This window comes from Physella acuta, unplaced genomic scaffold (assembly GCF_028476545.2).
Source record: "Physella acuta isolate Inbredline_101_S28 unplaced genomic scaffold, ASM2847654v3 ptg001487l, whole genome shotgun sequence".
Taxonomy (NCBI): Eukaryota; Metazoa; Mollusca; class Gastropoda; family Physidae; genus Physella; species Physella acuta.
In genome coordinates, this window is record NW_026733002.1 from 424,339 (window position 1) to 436,812 (window position 12,474).

Below are 12,474 nucleotides of genomic sequence, written 5' to 3' on the forward strand. Positions count from 1 at the left end.
TGAATTTGTCAATGAGCCTCAATAAATGCTATCACTGACGAGTGTCAGTATGTGGGCCATGATCCATATGGGGCCATGAGCCGGTATCTGGGCCATGAGCCAGTGCCTGGGCCATGAGCCCCTGTCAGGGCCATGAGCCCCTGTCTGGGCCATGAGCCAGTGTATGGGCCATGAGCCCCTGTCTGGGCCATGAGCCAGTGTATGGGCCATGAGCCACCAATGTAAGAGCCCTGTATGGGCCATGAGCCACCAATGTAAGAGCCCCTGTCTGGGCCATGAGCCACCAATGTAAGAGCCCCTGTCTGGGCCATGAGCCAGTGTCTGGGCCATGAGCCACCAATGTAAGAGCCCGTGTCTGGGCCATGAGCCACCACTGTAAGAGCCCCTGTCTGGGCCATGAGCCAGTGTCTGAGCCATGAGCCACCACTGTAAGAGCCCCTGTCTGGGCCATGAGCCACCAATGTAAGAGCCCCTGTCTTGCCATGAGCCAGTGTCTGGGCCATGAGCCACCACTGTAAGAGCCCCTGTCTGGGCCATGAGCCACCACTGTAAGAGCCCCTGTCTGGGCCATGAGCCACCAATGTAAGAGCCCCTGTCTGGGCCATGAGCCACCACTGTAAGAGCCCCTTTCTTGCCATGAGCCAGTGTCTGGGCCATGAGCCACCACTGTAAGAGCCCCTGTCTGGGCCATGAGCCACCACTGTAAGAGCCCCTGTCTTGCCATGAGCCAGCGTCTGGGCCATGAGCCACCACTGTAAGAGCCCCTGGCTGGGCCATGAGCCCTGTCTGGGCCATGAGCCACCAATGTAAGAGCCCCTGTCTGGGCCATGAGCCACTAATGTAAGAGCCCCTGTCTTGCCATGAGCCAGTGTCTGGGCCATGAGCCACCACTGTAAGAGCCCCTGTCTGGGCCATGAGCCACCAATCTAAGAGCCCCTGTCTCACATCAAGTCACCAGGTCTAATCGAATGCTGCCATCTGGCGGTGTGCTAAGTGCTATAAATAGCATCAGGTTTATTGATAAGTTTGACCTCAATCTTTGGTGGGCTGACAACGTGGGAGATGGGAGAAGTGTCCAGTTGAAATCGGACGGTTATATCATGCTGTCAGTCAACTGACACCTCGGTTATACCATGCTGTCAGTCAATTGACACCACGGTTATACCATGCTGTCAGTCAACTGACCCCCCCCCCCCCCCACACACGGTTATACCATGTAATCAGACAACTGACCATATGTGGGTGGACATGTTTTAAGAAACTAATAATAAACTGTTATTTAATTGAAATAGAAGTTAAAACGATGGGGCTGGTCTCTCCGGCCATTTGATGGTCCTCTGGGATGGCCCCCTCCCATGAACCTTTAGGGCTCATTGATTGGTGCTCACTAGCACACTCACACACACATACATACAAACACACACACATGCACATACAAACACACACATGCACATACAAACACACACATGCACATACAAACACACACACACACACACACATACATACAAACACACACATGCACATACAAACACACACATGCACATACAAACACACACACCCATGCAGATACACGTACACACATTAACCATAGACTGGGTCAAGAGTCATGCAGGAGCATGTCGTATGTCATGAGTTGATGGGAGCATGTCGTATGTCATGAGTTGATGATAGTCTGACACGAGGTCTGTCAGCTGACGACATTGTTGTATGCTGGGTCTGACAGACAACAACAGCTTTGGTGCTACATTATCTGTCCCATTTGATCGGATCCAGTTCTAGCATTAAGCGTGAGCGGGTTTATACATTAGCGTCCAGCGCTCGCTCAAGGTCGTTGACAAGGTCAATTTTAAAATCAATCACGAAATGATTGCATCGATGATTCAATCATTCTTTTGGTCAGGTGAACATATGACATGACATGCTGACCAAATGACATGACCACATGACCAAATGACATGACCACATGATCAGCTGACCAAATGACATGACCACATGAAATGACCAGATGACCAAATGACATGACCACATGACATGACCACATGACATGACCATATGACCACGTGATATGACTTGGTGTTTGGCCCGCCAGTGATCGTCTGCTAATCAAGTCCTACGTCATCTGGTTACGAGTGCCTGACGTCTACAACTTCTGCCACAGACTCCAAGTGTTATCTGTAAAGATATCGCGGTATATCTGCGGCTCGAGAGCCTCGTAGATCGCACGTCCTTTCATTGGTCTATCCAAGCGCGTGCATTGTAGACTAACTGGGGGTGGGGGTGGGTGGTGGTGATGGATGTGTTGTTTCTAGTGTGGTTAGTATGGTCTAGTGTTAGAGTTAGAGTTAGCGGCAAATTACCGAAGTATCGAATACACAGGGTCCAGCAATTGGTTTGGGGGGGGGGGGGGGAGAGATGGGTTGGTATCTCTGTGTCAATCACTTTGTGTGGGTGGGGGGGGGGAGGGGCACCAATCGTGTTAATTCAACAGAAGCAAACGTCCCGGGGCCAAGAGAAATCAATAACAGCCGAAGCTGAGAACTTTGATCTATTCGGGAACTAAAGTCTCAGGGAGATTCTACATGGGTGACGTCAGCACAGCTATCGACGCGAGCCTTTGCTGGACGGTCCGTCAGATGGTCGTGTCGGATGGTCGTGTTGGATGGTCGTGTTGGATGGTCGTGTTGGATGGTCGTGTTGGATGGTCGTGTTGGATGGTCGTGTTGGATGGTCGTGTTGGATGGTCGTGTTGGATGGTCGTGTTGGATGGTCGTGTTGGATGGCTGTGTTGGATGGTCGTGTTGGATGGCTGTGTTGGATGGTCGTGTTGGATGGTTGTGTTGGATGGTCGTGTTGGATGGTCGTGTTGGATGGCTGTGTTGGATGGTCATGTTGGATTGTGTTATAAAAAAACAACACAGAGATTATATAACATATCAAAAGAAAAAGAAAGTTGACTGAAATAGTCTTTTGCCGACTGAACTAATACCAAGTCAAAAAACCAAAGTCAATTAAATCAAATCATGACTCATGATTAAAACCTCTTTGATTAACTGAGCCAAATCCACCAATCTGTCATGCCATCAATCTGTCATTCTATCAATCTGTCACTCCATCAATCTGTCATTCGATCAATCTGTCATGCCATCTCTCGTTCTATTCATCTATCTATAAATCCAACATAAAATAAATTCATCAATCCATAAATCCAGCTTTCTGTTATTCTATCGATCATTCAAAGCTATATAATAAACAATCCATCAATCAAACAATCCATCAATCAAACCATCCCTCTTTCCTTCAGTCCACAAATCCCTAAATCCACCAATCCCTAAATCCACCAATCCCTAAATCCACCAATCCCTAAATCCACCAATCCCTAAATCCACCAATCCCTAAATCCACCCATCCCTAAATCCACCAATCCCTAAATCCACCAATCCCTAAATCCACCAATCCCTAAATCCACCAATCCCTAAATCCACCAATCCATTAGGCTGGTGAAGTCGTTGAGTGGTTAAACATCCTGAGATTTGTGGGATCACGTGATCAGCTGTACCCACCCCGACTCACCCGCGAATCGATGATGTCAGGTAGATCTAGGCGTGTGGTGGGTGTGGGCGTGTGGTGGGTGTGGTGGGTGTGGGCGTGTGGTGGATGTGGGCGTGTGGTGGGTGTAGGCGTGTGGTGGGTGTGGGCGCGTGGTGGGTGTGGTGGGTGTAGGCGTGTGGTGGGTGTGGGCGTGTGGTGGGTGTGGGCGTGTGGGCGTGTGGTGGGTGTGGGCGTGTGGTGGGTGTGGGCGTGTGGTGGGTGTAGGCGTGTGGTGGGTGTGGGCGTGTGGTGGGTGTGGGCGTGTGGTGGGTGTGGGCGTGTGGTGGGTGTAGGCGTGTGGTGGGTGTGGTGGGTGTGGGCGTGTGGTGGGTGTGGGCGTGTGGTGGGTGTGGGCGTGTGGTGGATGTAGGCGTGTGGTGGGTGTGGGCGTGTGGTGGGTGTGGGCGTGTGGTGGGTGTGGGCGTGTGGTGGGTGTAGGCGTGTGGTGGGTGTGGTGGGTGTGGGCGTGTGGTGGGTGTGGGCGTGTGGTGGATGTAGGCGTGTGATGGGTGTGGGCGTGTGGTGGATGTAGGCGTGTGGTGGGTGTGGGAGTGTGGTGGATGTGGGCGTGTGGTGGGTGTGGGCGTGTGATGAGTGTGGGTGTGTGGTGAGAGTGGGCGTGTGGTGGGTGTGGGCGTGTGGTGGGTGTGTGTGTGTGGTGAGTGTGGGCGTGTGGTGGGTGTAGGCGTGTGGTGGGTGTGGTGGGTGTGAGCGTGGGCGTGTGATGGGTGTAGGCGTGTGGTAGGCGTGGGCGTGTGGTGGGTGTGGGCGTGTGGTGGGTGTAGGCGTGTAGACGGTGTGGTAGTGTGGTGGATGTAGGCATGTGGTGGGTAAGGGCGTGTTGTGTGTGTGGACGTGTGGTGGGTGTGGGCGTGCGGTCGGTGTGTGCGTGTGGTAGGTGTGGGCGGGTGGTGGGTGTAGGCGTGTGGTGGGTGTGGGCGTGTTGTGTGTGTGGACGTGTGGTGGGTGTGGGCGTGTGGTGGGTGTGCGCGTGTGGTAGGTGTGGGCGGGTGGTGGATGTAGGCATGTGGTGGGTAAGGGCTTGTGGTGTGTGTGTGCGTGTGGTGAGTGTGGTGGATGTGGACGTGTGAAGGGTGTGGGATGTGATATCAAGAATTCCAATAATGACCATAACACATTATTTCAGCGTAATATTACACATTAGTGTTTTAACGCACATTGTATCAGTGTTATAGAATTGAAAATGAAGTAACAGAACAAGCGGATGACGTTACAGCTAAAAATAACGTTGACTGGTGAGTGCTTATTTCTTATTACCCCACCCCGCCCCCCACCACCACATGCCCCCACAACCCCCCTTTCCTATATTAAGTTTCTATTTCGCTTGGTTGGAGAGTATGATGAAATTGTGTGGTTAGTAATTGACGACTCCAATCAATTGCGTATTAAAATCTCGTTGGTCAAATGACCACAGCATGAAGTTGGTCAAATAACCACAGCATGAAGTTGGTCAAATATGTACAGCCTTATCTTTCAAACTCTCCTTGGATGTCAGCACCCCCCCCCCCCCTCATGTGGTGTAGATTTAATCTGTCACGCCCCCACCCCACCCGAACTAAATGGCTAGAGCCCCCTTCTCCCCCCGCCCATTCCGCTGAACTACCCCTGGGACTACTCACGTTTAATTAATTTCTATTGACATGATGCTGTCATGGTGAAATGGTGAAATGGTGAAATGGTGAAATGGTGAAAAGGTGAAATGGTGAAATGGTGAAATGGTGAAATGGTGAAATGGTGAAATGGTGAAATGGTGAAATGGTGAAATGGTGAAATGGTGAAATGGTGAAATGGTGAAATGGTGAAATGGTGAAATGGTGAAATGGTGAAATGGTGAAATGGTGAAATGGTGAAATGGTGAAATGGTGAAATGGTGAAATGGTGAAATGGTGAAATGGGAAAATGGTGAAATGGTGAAATGGTGAAATGGTGACATGGTGAAATGGTGAAATGGTGACATGGTGACATGGTGACAGCTATCGTGTGCTGCAGCACAGCTACACACTGACTAGGTCTGCACGTTTAGTCACCTAGTCATGACATGTACACGAATTTAGTCACCTAGTCATGACATCTACACCAATTTAGTCACCTAGTCATGACATCTACACCTATTAAGTCACCTACACATGACATCTACACCAATTTAGTCACCTAGTCATGAAATCTACACCAATTTAGTCACCTAGTCATGACATCTACGCTAATTTAGTCACCTAGTCATGACATCTACACGAATTTAGTCACCTTGTCATGACATCTACGCTAATTTAGTCACCTAGTCATGACATCTACGCTAATTTAGTCACCTAGCTCACCTGTGTAGACCCAGCCTTCTTCACCATCTCTATCCCATCCCCCCACTCTAACCCCACCCCTATCCCCACCCCACGTCACTAGAGTGAGCGCTACCAGCCAGTGTGCACGCGCACATGACGGATGAAGCTCACTGTGGGCGGTACAGTTTGTCGGGATACTCGGCCTCGTAGGGTGCTCAACGATGGCCGCTCATTCAGTGGACAATAATTAACTGACCAGTCCATTGAATGCATCACGTGACTACGTTAGTTTCTCCAGGTGAGTGTTTGATTCATGCCTGTCTCATACTGGCTAGCTAGGGGTCACGTTGTCTAGCTAGTGGTCACGTTGTCTAGCTAGGGGTCACGTTGGCTAGCTATGTGGTCACGTTGGCTAGCTATGTGGTCACGTTGTCTAGCTAGTGGTCACGTTGTCTAGCTAGTGGTCACGTTGGCTAGCTAGTGGTCACGTTGGGTCACGTTGTCTAGCTAGTAGTCACGTTGTCTAGCTAGTCGTCACGTTGTCTAGCTAGTGGTCACGTTGGCTATCTATGTGGTCACTTTGGCTAGCTATGTGGTCACGTTGGGTCACGTTGTCTAGCTAGTCGTCACGTTGGCTAGCTAGTGGTCACGTTGGGTCACGTTGTCTAGCTAGTCGTCACGTTGTCTAGCTAGTCGTCACGTTGGCTAGCTAGTGGTCACGTTGGCTAGCTATGTGGTCACTTTGGCTAGCTATGTGGTCACGTTGGGTCACGTTGTCTAGCTAGTCGTCACGTTGGCTAGCTAGAGGTCACGTTGTCTAGCTAGTGGTTACTTTGGGTCACGTTGTCTAGCTAGTGGTTACGTTGGGTCACGTTGTCTAGCTAGTGGTCACGTTGTCTAGCTAGTGGTCACGTTGTCTAGCTAGTGGTCACGTTGTCTAGCTAGTGGTCACGTTGTCTAGCTAGTGGTCACGTTGTCTAGCTAGTGGTCACGTTGGCTAGTTAGTGGTTTTCTTCCTTCAGCATAAGATGTGCCACGCGATGGCCTAACTATTTAAATATATTGCTTGTTTAATATAAGGGGGGGGGGGGGGGCATCTGGATATTCTTAATTAACTAAATCTTACTTTACGTAATGGCACATTTAAAAAGCTAGTGACGTCAGTGGTTAATTTGTAATTAAGTTGCGGCAGTGATGGTCAAAATCTAATGAGGTACACCTGTTCCATATCAGTTGTGTGGGCCAGACCCGTGTTGTGTGGGCCAGACGTGGGTTGTGTGGGCCAGACCCGTGTTGTGTGGGCCAGACCCGTGTTGTGTGGGCCAGACCCGTGTTGTGTGGGCCAGACGTGGGTTGTGTGGGCCAGACGTGGGTTGTGTGGGCCAGACCCGTGTTGTGTGGGCCAGACGTGGGTTGTGTGGGCCAGACCCGTGTTGTGTGGGCCAGACGTGGGTTGTGTGGGCCAGACGTGGGTTGTGTGGGCCAGACGTGGGTTGTGTGGGCCAGACCCGTGTTGTGTGGGCCAGACCCGTGTTGTGTGGGCCAGACGTGGGTTGTGTGGGCCAGACGTGGGTTGTGTGGGCCAGACGTGGGTTGTGTGGGCCAGACCCGTGTTGTGTGGGCCAGACGTGGGTTGTGTGGGCCAGACCCGTGTTGTGTGGGTCAGACCCGTGTTGTGTGGGCCAGACCCGTGTTGTGTGGGCCAGACGTGGGTTGTGTGGGCCACACCCGTGTTGTGTGGGCCAGACGTGGGTTGTGTGGGCCAGACCCGTGTTGTGTGGGCCAGACCCGTGTTGTGTGGGTCAGACCCGTGTTGTGTGGGCCAGACGTGGGTTGTGTGGGCCAGACCCGTGTTGTGTGGGCCAGACCCGTGTTGTGTGGGTCAGACCCGTGTTGTGTGGGCCAGACCCGTGTTGTGTGGGTCAGACCCGTGTTGTGTGGGTCAGACCCGTGTTGTGTGGGCCAGACCCGTGTTGTGTGGGCCAGACCCGTGTTGTGTGGGCCAGACCGGTGTTGTGTGGGCCAGAACCGTGTTGTGTGGGCCAGACGTGGGTTGTGTGGGCCAGACCCGTGTTGTGTGGGCCAGACCCGTGTTGTGTGGGCCAGACCCGTGTTGTGTGGGCCAGACGTGGGTTGTGTGGGCCAGACGTGGGTTGTGTGGGCCAGACGTGGGTTGTGTGGGCCACACCCGTGTTGTGTGGGTCAGACCCGTGTTGTGTGGGCCAGACGTGGGTTGTGTGGGCCAGACGTGGGTTGTGTGGGCCAGACCCGTGTTGTGTGGGTCAGACCCGTGTTGTGTGGGCCAGACCCGTGTTGTGTGGGCCAGACCCGTGTTGTGTGGGTCAGACCCGTGTTGTGTGGGCCAGACGTGGGTTGTGTGGGCCAGACGTGGGTTGTGTGGGCCAGACGTGGGTTGTGTGGGCCAGACCCGTGTTGTGTGGACCAGACCCGTGTTGTGTGGGCCAGACGTGGGTTGTGTGGGCCAGACGTGGGTTGTGTGGGCCAGACGTGGGTTGTGTGGGCCAGACCCGTGTTGTGTGGGCCAGACGTGGGTTGTGTGGGCCAGACCCGTGTTGTGTGGGCCAGACCCGTGTTGTGTGGGCCAGACCCGTGTTGTGTGGGCCAGACCCGTGTTGTGTGGGCCAGACCCGTGTTGTGTGGGCCAGACCCGTGTTGTGTGGGCCAGACCCGTGTTGTGTGGGCCAGACCCGTGTTGTGTGGGCCAGACGTGGGTTGTGTGGGCCAGACGTGGGTTGTGTGGGCCAGACGTGGGTTGTGTGGGCCAGACCCGTGTTGTGTGGGCCAGACCCGTGTTGTGTGGGCCAGACGTGGGTTGTGTGGGTCAGACGTGGGTTGTGTGGGCCAGACCCGTGTTGTGTGGGCCAGACCCGTGTTGTGTGGGCCAGACCCGTGTTGTGTGGGCCAGACGTGGGTTGTGTGGGCCAGACCCGTGTTGTGTGGGTCAGACGTGGGTTGTGTGGGCCAGACCCGTGTTGTGTGGGCCAGACCCGTGTTGTGTGGGCCAGACGTGGGTTGTGTGGGCCAGACGTGGGTTGTGTGGGCCAGACCCGTGTTGTGTGGGCCAGACGTGGGTTGTGTGGGCCAGACCCGTGTTGTGTGGGCCAGACGTGGGTTGTGTGAGGGCCAGACGTGGGTTGTGTGGGCCAGACCCGTGTTGTGTGGGCCAGACCCGTGTTGTGTGGGCCAGACGTGGGTTGTGTGGGTCTGACCCGTGTTGTGTGGGCCAGACCCGTGTTGTGTGGGCCAGACCCGTGTTGTGTGGGCAACACCCGTGATGTGTGGGCCAGACCCGTGTTGTGTGGGCCAGACGTGGGTTGTGTGGGCCAGATGTGGGTTGTGTGGGCCAGACCCGTGTTGTGTGGGCCAGACCCGTGTTGTGTGGGCCAGACCCATGTTGTGTGGGCCAGACGTGGGTTGTGTGGGCCAGACCCATGTTGTGTGGGCCAGACGTGGGTTGTGTGGGCCAGACCCGTGTTGTGTGGGCCAGACCCGTGTTGTGTGGGTCAGACCCGTGTTGTGTGGGTCAGACCCGTGTTGTGTGGGCCAGACCCATGTTGTGTGGGCGCCACCCGTGTTGTGTGGGCCACACCCGTGTTGTGTGGGTCAGACCCGTGTTGTGTGGGCCAGACCCGTGTTGTGTGGGCCAGACCCGTGTTGTGTGGGCCAGACGTGGGTTGTGTGGGCCAGACCCGTGTTGTGTGGGCCAGACGTGGGTTGTGTGGGCCAGACCCGTGTTGTGTGGGCCAGACGTGGGTTGTGTCGGCCAGAGCCGTGTTGTGTGGGCCAGACGTGGGTTGTGTGGGCCAGACCCGTGTTGTGTGGGCCAGACCCGTGTTGTGTGGGCCAGACGTGGGTTGTGTGGGCCAGACGTGGGTTGTGTGGGCCAGACGTGGGTTGTGTGGGCCAGACGTGGGTTGTGTGGGCCAGACGTGGGTTGTGTGGGCCAGACGTGGGTTGTGTGGGCCAGACCCGTGTTGTGTGGGCCAGACCCGTGTTGTGTGGGTCAGACCCGTGTTGTGTGGGCCAGACCCGTGTTGTGTGGGCCAGACCCGTGTTGTGTGGGCCAGACGTGGGTTGTGTGGGCCAGACCCGTGTTGTGTGGGCCAGACGTGGGTTGTGTGGGCCAGACCCGTGTTGTGTGGGCCAGACGTGGGTTGTGTGGGCCAGACCCGTGTTGTGTGGGCCAGACGTGGGTTGTGTGGGCCAGACCCGTGTTGTGTGGGCCAGACCCGTGTTGTGTGGGCCAGACGTGGGTTGTGTGGGCCAGACGTGGGTTGTGTGGGCCAGACGTGGGTTGTGTGGGCCAGACGTGGGTTGTGTGGGTCAGACGTGGGGAAGAACTGTACACAACCTTATATACAGATATGTTTGGCGTTTTTTGTGTATTTGGTTTTTTCTGTTTGCACCTTTTTCCGTTGCGTATATTTCTGGGAACTACCGGGTAGGGTTCAACTTGTTTTATTTGGGTTGATACTACCATAGCATTATATCTAAGCGTGGGTTAAAGGTCAGTCTCCACTATCCTATTTACCGAACAAGAGCACATTGCTTATTTCATCAACCATAATAAACACAGCGTGAAAGTGACGGCAGCTGGCGCGAGGGCTGCTATAAATAGCTAATCCGCGTGATTAGCCGAATGATTGAAAAGTGTACGTCTATTGTGTACGTCTATTGTGTACGTCTATTGTGTACCGGATTATTGAGTTGGTTTAATAGTTTGAGCGACCTTTGAGTGACCTTGGACTATAACTTTCTTTAACTACCACCAGTCCTTTGCCAGCTCGACTGCCCTTATGCCGGTCCGACTGCCCTATTCCTAGTTTCTAGGTCAATATGGCTGATCCCCCCCCCCTGGCTGATCCTCCCCGCCCCCTGGCTGATCCTCCCCCCCTGGCTGATCCTCCCCCCCCCGGCTGATCCTCCCCCCCCTGGCTGATCCTCCCCCCCTGGCTGATCCCCCACCCCCCTGGCTGATCCTCCCCCCCCCTGGCTGATCCTCCCCCCCCCCTGGCTGATCCTTTCCCCCCCCCCCACAGAATGATGCCACTGCCGTGTGTCATCAAGAAATCCCAACATGCCACAGCCAGACAGGAAATCAAATGACATTTGAGCAGGTCATCTTGACCTGACACGGCATGCTCATATTTTTAGTTTGGTGCGCATGTACACATCAATATTCACATATTTTTAGTTTGGTGCGCATGTACACATCAATATTCACATATTTTTAGTTTGGTGCGCATGTACACATCAATATTCACATATTTTTAGTTTGGTGCGCATGTACACATCAATATTCACATATTTTTAGTTTGGTGCGCATGTACACATCAATATTCACATATTTTTAGTTTGGTGCGCATGTACACATCAATATTCACATATTTTTAGTTTGGTGCGCATGTACACATCAATATTCACATATTTTTAGTTTGGTGCGCATGTACACATCAATATTCACATATTTTTAGTTTGGTGCGCATGTACACATCAATATTCACATATTTTTAGTTTGGTGCGCATGTACACATCAATATTCACATATTTTTAGTTTGGTGCGCATGTACACATCAATATTCACATATTTTTAGTTTGGTGCGCATGTACACATCAATATTCACATATTTTTAGTTTGGTGCGCATGTACACATCAATATTCACATATTTTTAGTTTGGTGCGCATGTACACATCAATATTCACATATTTTTAGTTTGGTGCGCATGTACACATCAATATTCACATATTTTTAGTTTGGTGCGCATGTACACATCAATATTCACATATTTTTAGTTTGGTGCGCATGTACACATCAATATTCACATATTTTTAGTTTGATGCGCATGTACACATCAATATTCACATATTTTTAGTTTGGTGCGCATGTACACATCAATATTCACATATTTTTAGTTTGGTGCGCATGTACACATCAATATTCACATATTTTTAGTTTGGTGCGCATGTACACATCAATATTCACATATTTTTAGTTTGGTGCGCATGTACACATCAATATTCACATATTTTTAGTTTGGTGCGCATGTACACATCAATATTCACATATTTTTAGTTTGGTGCGCATGTACACATCAATATTCACATATTATTAGTTTGGTGCGCATGTACACATCAATATTCACATATTTTTAGTTTGGTGCGCATGTACACATCAATATTCACATATTTTTAGTTTGGTGTGCATGTACACATCAATATTCACATATTTTTAGTTTGATGCGCATGTACACATCAATATTCACATATTTTTAGTTTGATGCGCATGTACACATCAATATTCACATATTTTTAGTTTGGTGCGCATGTACACATCAATATTCACATATTTTTAGTTTGATGTGCATGTACACATCAATATTCACATATTTTTAGTTTGGTGCGCATGTACACATCAATATTCACATATTTTTAGTTTGGTGCGCATGTACACATCAATATTCACATATTTTTAGTTTGGTGCGCATGTACACATCAATATTCACATATTTTTAGTTTGGTGCGCATGTACACATCAATATTTACATATTTTTAGTTTGGTGCGCATGT

General features: G+C 51.7%; 1 protein-coding gene across 1 annotated transcript in view; it reads left to right on the top strand.

Annotated features, from left to right (window-relative positions):
• Positions 1-6,039: 6,039 nt before the first annotated feature.
• The window catches only part of LOC131928350 (GTP-binding protein REM 1), a 28,282-nt gene continuing 21,847 nt past the window's right edge, over positions 6,040-12,474 (top strand). The window contains exon 1 of the mRNA XM_059284352.1: positions 6,040-6,183. The gene's annotated coding sequence lies outside the window, so the exon portion shown is untranslated. The remainder of the gene's footprint in view (positions 6,184-12,474) is intronic.